The sequence below is a fragment of the Oncorhynchus kisutch genome, linkage group LG14 (genome assembly GCF_002021735.2).
Source record: "Oncorhynchus kisutch isolate 150728-3 linkage group LG14, Okis_V2, whole genome shotgun sequence".
Lineage (NCBI taxonomy): Eukaryota > Metazoa > Chordata > Actinopteri > Salmoniformes > Salmonidae > Oncorhynchus > Oncorhynchus kisutch.
In genome coordinates this window covers 74,445,994-74,454,889 of record NC_034187.2, presented here as the reverse complement: position 1 = coordinate 74,454,889, position 8,896 = coordinate 74,445,994, and the positions used below count along the sequence as shown (strand labels likewise).

General features: G+C 43.4%; 1 long non-coding RNA gene across 2 annotated transcripts; it reads left to right on the top strand.

Moving 5' to 3' along the window:
* The first annotated feature begins 5,032 nt into the window (after positions 1-5,032).
* Positions 5,033-7,994, top strand: LOC109903269 (uncharacterized). 2 transcript variants are annotated; one of them, XR_002256999.2, is made up of 5 exons: positions 5,292-5,341; positions 7,063-7,187; positions 7,272-7,390; positions 7,485-7,558; positions 7,746-7,994. It is a non-coding gene; the product is annotated as an uncharacterized LOC109903269 (long non-coding RNA). The 2 variants fall into 2 exon arrangements; XR_004202631.1 differs by having other exon boundaries at positions 5,033-5,341; positions 7,272-7,558.
* The last annotated feature ends 902 nt before the right edge of the window (positions 7,995-8,896 follow it).

Genomic DNA, 8,896 nt, shown 5'->3' with positions numbered 1-8,896 from the left:
AAATAATTTAAGGGATCGATACATTTCTATATTGCTTCCCCAGTATCTGTATGAACCATCAGGCCAAGTGTTTTTGGTTGACCCTGTTGGACAGAAAGAGAAGGAGGAATCGGAACACGCTGCATTCAAATTCAGGTCTTAGTTATTCCATTGTACTGGATCTAATACATATTAGCATTTTACATACATTCATAAGTGTAATACTTCTTTGTGACATACTGTGAAAAACTCTCTGGCTGCTGGCTCTGTCACTTTCAGACATGCGCAGAGCAGACTTGAACCACAGGGGTTCTCTGTAAAGAGAGAGTAATCCAAAAGGCACAGACACACCCCTTGACTTTCAATTGGCACCGTTGACCTGTATGTATTCTCTCCTGATTGGCTCTGTGGTGCACAGTCTGGCAGTCTGACTAAAGTGCCAGAGGTATGAAGAGAGACATCATCCTTTGTATTTAAATATATAAATACACCACTCAAAAAAATAAAGGGAACACTAAAATAACACATCCTAGATCTGAATAAATGAAATATTCTTATGAAATACTTTTTTCTTTACATAGTTGAATGTGCTGACAACAAAATCACAAAAATTATCAATGGAAATCAAATTTATCAACCCATGGAGGTCTGGATTTGGAGTCACACTTCAAATTAAAGTGGAAAATCACACTACAGGCTGATCCAACTTTGATGTAATGTCCTTAAAAGTCAAAATGAGGCCTCCCGTGTGGCGCAGTGGTTAAGGGCGCTGTACTGCAGCGCCAGCTGTGCCATCAGAGTCCCTGGGTTCGCGCCCAGGCTCTGTCGTAACCGGCCGCGACCGGGAGGTCCGTGGGGCGACGCACAATTGGCCTAGCGTCGCCCGGGTTAGGGAGTGCTTGTCTCATCGCGCACCAGCGACTCCTGTGGCGTGAATGACCAAGGTGGCCAGGTGCACGGTGTTTCCTCCGGCGCATTGGTGCGGCTGGCTTCCGGGTTGGATGCTCGCTGTGTTAAGAAGCAGTGCGGCTTGGTTGGGTTGTGTATCGGAGGACGCATGACTTTCAACCTTCGTCTCTCCCGAGCCCGTACGGGAGTTGTAGCGATGAGACAAGATAGTAGCTACTACAACAATTGGATACCACGAAATTGGGGAGAAAAAGGGGTAAAATTAAAAACAAAAAATCAAGTCAAAAGGAGGCTCAGTAGTGTGTGTGGCCTCCACGTGCCTGTATGACCTCCCTACAACGCCTGGGCATGCTCCTGATGAGGTGGTGGATGGTCTCCTGAGGGATCTCCTCCCAGACAGTCTGTGGTGCAACTCCTGGACAGTCTGTGGTGCAACGTGGCGTTGGTGGATGGAGCGAGACATGATGTCCCAGATATGCTCAATTGGATTCAGGTCTGGGGAACGGGCGGGCCAGTCCATAGCATCAATGCCTTCCTCTTGTAGGAACTGCTGACACACTCCAGCCACATGAGGTCTAGCATTGTCTGGCATTAGGAGGAACCCAGGGCCAACCGCATATGGTTTCACAAGGGGTCTGAGGATCTCATCTCGGTACCTAATGGCAGCCAGGCTACCTCTGGCGAGCACATGGAGGGCTGTGCGCCCCCCCCAAAGAAATTCCACCCCACACCATGACTGACCCACCGCCAAACCGGTCATGCTGGAGGATGTTGCAGGCAGCAGAACGTTCTCCACGGCGTCTCCAGACTCTGTCACATCTGTCACGTGCTCAGTGTGAACCTGCTTTCATCTGTGAAGAGCACAGGGCGCCAGTGGCGAATTTGCCAATCTTGGTGTTCTCTGGCAAATGCCAAACGCCCTGCACGGTGTTGGGCTGTAAGCACCTGTGGACATCGGGCCCTCATACCACCCTCATGGAATCTGTTTCTGACCGTTTGAGCAGACACATGCACATTTGTGGCCTGCTGGATGTCATTTTGCAGGGCTCTGGCAGTGCTCCTCCTTGCACAAAGGCGGAGGTAGCGGTCCTGCTGCTGAGTTGTTGCCCTCCTACGGCCTCTTCCACGTCTCCTGATGTACTGGCCTGTCTCCTGGTAGCGCCTCCATGCTCTGGACACTATGCTGACAGACACAGCAAACTTTCTTGCCACAGCTCGCCATGTGCCATCCTGGATGAGCTGCACTACCTGAGCCACTTGTGTGGGTTGTAGACTCCGTCTCATGCTACCACTAGAGTGAAAGCACCGCCAGCATTCAAAAGTGACCAAAACATCAGCCAGGAAGCATAGGAACTGAGAAGTGGTCTGTGGTCCCCACCTGCAGAACCACTCCTTTATTGGGGGTGTCTTGCTAATTGCCTATATTTTCCACCTGTTGTCTATTCCATTTGCACAACAGCATGTGACATTTATTGTCAATCAGTGTTGCTTCCTAAGTGGACAGTTTGATTTCACAGAACTGTGATTGACTTGGAGTTACATTATGTTGTTTAAGTGTTCCCTTTATTTTTTTGAGCAGTGTATTACTAATTACTGTCCATGAGAAACCTCAACATTGTGGGTCTATGGGTGTTTGTGCCAATAAAGTGCCAACTCAATTCTACCACTGACTAGTCTCTCATTCCCCTATGAACGGGGGCACAGGGCAATAGTTTTTAATCTAAACCAGACCTTTTCTACTGGAGTACACTAACCCCTAATTGGGGCTATTTTCTTGACACATAGTAGCAGTTTACCAGATAAGCAGTCAAGAAGAGATTGTTGTAAGGGTGTATTACATCCTGTGCTGGTCCCATTGTCATATCAATTCTGGATTTTGAGTGGTAAAATCAGAGCTGAAAAATGCCTCTATGTATGTGTATACATTTTCCGCCAAGACAGATCTGCCAAAGGGGGTGGAGTTGCAATCTACTGCAGAGACAGCCTGCAGAGTTCTGTCATGCTATCCAGGTCTGTGCCCAAACAGTTCAAGCTTCTACTTTTAAAAATCCACCTTTCCAGAAATAAGTCTTTCACTGTTGCCGCTTGTTACAGACCCCCTCAGCCCCCAGCTGCGCCCTGGACAACATATGTGAATTAATTGCCCCCCATTTATCTCCAGTTTGTACTGTTAGGTGACCTAAACTGGGATATGCTTAACACCCCGGCCGCCCTACAAACTAAGCTAGATGCCCTCAATCTCACCCAAATTATCATGGAACCTACCAGGTACAACCCCAAATCCATGAACTCGGGCACCCTCATAGATAGAATCCTGACCAACCTGTCCTCTAAATACACCTCTGCTGTCTTCAACCAGGATCTCAGCGAACACTGCCTCATTGCCTGCGTCCGTAATGGGTCCGCAGTCAAACGACCACCCCTCATCACTGTCAAATGCTCCCTAAAACACTCCAGTGAGCAGGCCTTTCTAATCGATCTGGCCCGGGTATCCTGGAAATATATTGAACTCATTCTGTCAGTAGAGGATGCCTGGTTATTCTTTAAAAGTGCTTTCCTCACCATCTTAAATAATTTTAAATAAGCATGCCCCGTTCAAAAAATGTAGAACCAGGAATAGATATAGCCCTTGGTTCACTCTAGACCTGATTGCCCTTGTCCAGCACAAAAACATCCTGCGATGTACTGCATTAGCATCGAATAGCTTTTCAAGTAGCACAAACTCCAAAAAGTTTGGGGACACTGTAAAGTCCATGGAGAATAAGAGCACCTCCTCCCAGCTGCCCACTGCACTGAGTTTAGGAAACACGGTTGCCACCGATCAATCTACGATTATCGAGAATTTCAATAAGCATTTTTCTACGGCTGGCCTTGCTTTCCACCTGGCTACCCCTACCCCGGTCAACAGCTCTGCACCACCCACAGCAACTTGCCCAAGCCTCCCCATTTCTCCTTCACCCAAATCCAGATAGCTGATGTTCTGAAAGAGCTGCAAAATCTGGATCCCTACAAATCAGCTGGGCTAGACAATCTGGACCCTCTCTTTCTAAAATTATCCGCCGCAATTGTTGCAACCCCTATTACTAGCATGTTCAACCTCTTTCGTAACGTCTAAGATCCCCAAAGATTGGAAAGCTGCCGCGGCCATCCCCCTCTTCAGAGGGGGAGACACTCTAGACCCAAAACTGTTACAGACCTATATCTATCCTACCCTGCCTTTCTAAGGTCTCTGAAAGCCAAGTTAACAAACAGATCACCGACCATTTCGAATCTCACCATACCTTCTCTGCTATGCAATCTGGTTTCCGAGCTGGTCATGGGTGCACCTCAGCCACGCTCAAGTTCCTAAACGATATCATAATCGGCATCGACAAAAGACAATACTGTGCAGCTATATCCATCGACCTGGCCAAGGCTTTCGACTCTGTCAATCACCACATTATTATCGGCAGACTCAACAGCCTTGGTTTCTCAAATTACTGCCTCGCCTGGTTCACCAACTACTTCTCAGGGTTCAATGTGTCAAATGGGAGGGCCTGTTGTCCGGACCTCTGCCAGTCTCTATGGGGGTGCCACAGGGTTCACATCTCGGGCCGACTCTTTTCTCTGTGTACATCAATGATGTCGCTCTTGCGGCTGGTGATTCTCTGATCCACCTCTACGCAGACGACACCATTCTGTATACTTCTGGCCCTTCTTTAGACACTGTGTTAACCAGTTATGCATTAGGGGGCGCTATTGACATTTTTGGATGAAAAACGTTCCCGTTTTAAACAAGATATTTTGTCACGAAAAGATGCTTGACTATGCATATAATTGACAGCTTTGGAAAGAAAACACTCTGACGTTTCCAAATCTGCAAAGATATTATCTGTGAGTGCCACAGAACTGATGCTACAGGCGAAACCAAGATTACATTTCAAACAGGAAATGCCCCAGATTTTGGAGGCGCTTTGTTCCAATGTCTCCTTATATGGCTGTGAATGCACAAGGAATGAGCCTACACTTTCTGTCGTTTCCCCAAGGTGTCTGCAGCATTGTGACGTATTTGTAGGTATATCATTGGAAGATTGACCATAAGAGACTACATTTACCAGGTGTCCGCTCGGTGTCCTCTGTCGAAACTATTGCGTAAGCTCCAGGCGCGTGCATGTTTCCATTTTGAAGAGAGGAGAAACTAAACTGCCTCGAGTGACTTATCATCGAATAGATATGTGAAAAACACCTTGAGGATTGATTCTAAACAACGTTTGCCATGTTTCTGTCGATATTATGGAGTTAATTTGGAAAAAAGTTCGCGTTTTAATGACTGAATTTTCGGGGGTTTTTCTCAGCCAAACGTGATGAACAAAACGGAGCGATTTCTCCTACACAAATAATCTTTTTGGAAAAACTGAACATTTGCTATCTAACTGAGAGTCTCCTCATTGAAAACATCCGAAGTTCTTCAAAGGTAAATGATTTTATTTGAATGCTTTTCTTGTTTTTGTGAAAATGTTGCCTGTTGAATGCTAGGCTTAATGCTATGCTAGCTATCAATACTCTTACACAAATGCTTGTTTTGCTATGGTTGAAAAGCATATTTTGAAAATCTGAGATGACAGTGTTGTTAACTAACTTCCAGACGAGCTTCAATGCCATACAACTCTCCTTCCGTGGCCTCCAACTGCTCTTAAATGCAAGTAAAACTAAATGCATGCTCTTCAACCGATCGCTGCCCGCATCTGCCGACCTGCCTAGCATCACTACTTTGGATGTTTCTGACTTAGAATATGTGGACAACTACAAATACCTAGGTGTCTGGTTAGACTGTAAACTCTCCTTCCAGACTCATATTAAGCATCTCCAATCCAAAATTAAATCTAGAATCTAGAACCTATTTCGCAACAAAGCATCCTTCACTCTTGCTGCCAAACATACCCTCATAAAACTGGCTATCCTACCGATCCTTGACTTCGGCGATGTCATTTACAAAATAGCCTCCAATACTCTACTCAGCAAATTGGATGCAGTCTATCACAGTGCGATCCGTTTCGTCACCAAAGCCACATATACTACCCACCACTGCGACCTGTATGCTCTCGTTGGCTGGCCCTCGCTTCATATTCGTTGCCAAACCCACTGGCTCCAGGTCATCTATAAGTCCTTGCTAGGTAAAGCCCCGCCTTATCTCAGCTCATTGATCACCATAGCAGCACCCACCCGTAGCATGCGCTCCAGCAGGTATATTTCACTGGTCACCCCCAAAGCCAATTGCACCTCTACGTAGCCCATCTGTAAATAGCCCATCCAACTACCTCATCCCCATATTATTTATTTTATTTATATATTATTATTTTGCTCCTTTGCACCACAGTATCTCTACTTGCACATTCATCTTCTGCACATCTCACTCAAGTGTTTATTTGCAAAATTTTAATTATTTCGCCACTATGACCTATTTATTGGCTTACCTCCCTAATCTTACTACATTTGCACACACTGTATATAGACTTTTGTATTGTGTTATTGACTCTACGTTTGTTTATTCCATGTGTAACTCTGTGTTGTTGTTTGTGTCACACGTCTTTGCTTTATCTTGGCCAGGTCGCAGTTGTAAATGAGAACTTGTTCTCAACTGGCCTACCTGGTTGAATAAAGGTTAAATAAATAAATACTGTATGTGGGGTTGTCTTATGTCTGTCCTACATGTAGTGTTGGTACATGGAATATTCCTCAACTATATATATCATAAATTGCTATTACAAATAGAAGTATTATGTTCAACAACTGACATTTTCAGATATTATTTTGACAAACACACTTTGATGCTTACAATTCATTCTCTATTGTCATAGATTTGGTGGGCACTGTCATCTGTGATCTTTGTGATATGACTTTCTTTAAGCACGTACTGATGAAACTGTCACGTAATATTTTTTTCTTAAAGTCTACAAATGCTCTACATTTATTCACTCTGTAATAGGGTTGGATCCTATATGCTACTTTTATTTGTGTCCTGTAAATGGTTCAGTGCCTATAATTTAGGCTGTGTGTAGAATGGGGCTTAAAGGAAATGACCTCTACTAATAAATTACTACTAGATTATAGTGATAAGGAAAACAGCATACAAGTTTGGCTTGTGTATTCATTTGCCAATAACTAATCATAATTCCATTATGTTTACATAAAAAGAGAATACTTCAAAATGAGAAGATCCTGTCATGGAAAAGACGACTGGGTGGACATAAAGTGGAAAGGAGGGGAAATAACTCCCATCATGCAGCAGGACACCTTCAGCTGGGGTCTTTATAATGCAGGTTTGACAGTTATATTTTTAATACTGAATAGTTAGCGGTTATGTGACAATTAGGTCAACAACTCTATTTTATTTTTTGGTGTAGATAGCCAAGGAAGTTGCACAGAACATCCCCAACATCCCCTCCCAAATTGATATGGAACCTTCAAAAACACATGGAGCAACTGCGAAAAGAAATGGCTGAGGATGTACTAAAAATGTCTGGTATCTAATGACATTTAATTCAAAGTAAATGTAAAAAAAATTGTATGTAGTTGTGTGGGACAGCCATATGTTCAGTTCATGCCTATGATTTCAGAGTTCAACAAAGTCAACAACTGCTTCATGTGTGCCACTGATAAAGAACCTGGATGTGGCCCAAAGACTGACTGGGTTAGTAACTTTATGTTTATAATTTTTGACAACAGTGACGGCATGTAAGACTATTTATGAAACAACACATTGGATGGCTAATTCGTCATACTGCATTGATATTTCATATTATTTATAACGTGTTATGCTTTGTTTTGTTTTGATTGAATGTTTCCATGCCAACGGTGGTTCCATGTGCTGTGCCTAGGAATGAAGACAAAAGAGATCAACAGAGTAAAGAACACAAACTGGAAGTACAGTCTTTGTTGTTGATAATGTATGCTATACCCCATACACACTGAAGAGGCTCTGACATGTACATCAACCAGGGATAAAGAGGAAGTTAACTGAAATGTACATCAAGCAGGAATAAAGAGAAAGTTAACTGAAATGTTTCATACTTAATTGAATTTGTGTCTGTTGACATGTTGGAAAAGATTAAAGGTCTACAATTTCAGTTTAATTTGTCAATATTACATTTTTATTCATTGATTTACTGGCCACCATTACTCTGGTTACATGTTCAGTATATGTATTGACCAGCCTACCTCACCAGATCACTCTCCATCCCTGTTCAGTATATGTATTAACCAGCCTACCTCACCAGCTCACTCTCCATCCCTGCTTTGGACAATTAATAGCATGACTCTCGTACTTTGCCCTTTTCCTTTATGGTTGATATTAATGAAGAAAGGAGATATTCTCTGTCTCTCTCCCATTGTGTACCGCTGTTGAAAAAACCCGGAAAAGAAGTACTTAGAACTACCAATTATTGTAGATAAATACTAAAGAAAAGGGTAAACACAACAGACTGAACCCCCTAATTATCAAACGAATATTAATGTACAACAATATAGAAGATACATGACTAGAGGTTATGCAATATGGGTGTGTATCGACTGCACGCTTATTCGGTGTGTAATTGACATGACCAAAGACCTATTGCAAATTGAAACTATGAAAAATGTACGTTACACCACGTGATTTTCTGGGGCTGGTTGATTTTCAACTAATCGCCTATTCACATCCAAATAAGATATGGATCTGTTCGCACTTCCTACGCCTTCCATTAGATGTCAACAGTCAGTAGAACTTGGAATGAAGCCTCTAGTGTGATGTGGGACCGGATGGCAGCTATTTGAGTCACTGTTCTGGCAGAATGCCAGTTCCTGGTTACGCGCAGTAGTCATTATATCGCCTTGCGTTCCATTACTCTGTAGACAAAAACTAATGCTCCGGTTGGAACGTTATTAGATATATATTATAATAACACCCTGAAGATTGATTCTCTACTTAGTTTGACCAGTTTATTTGACCTGGAATATAACTTTTTGAAGTTTTTGTCCGAGTTCGCCTGGA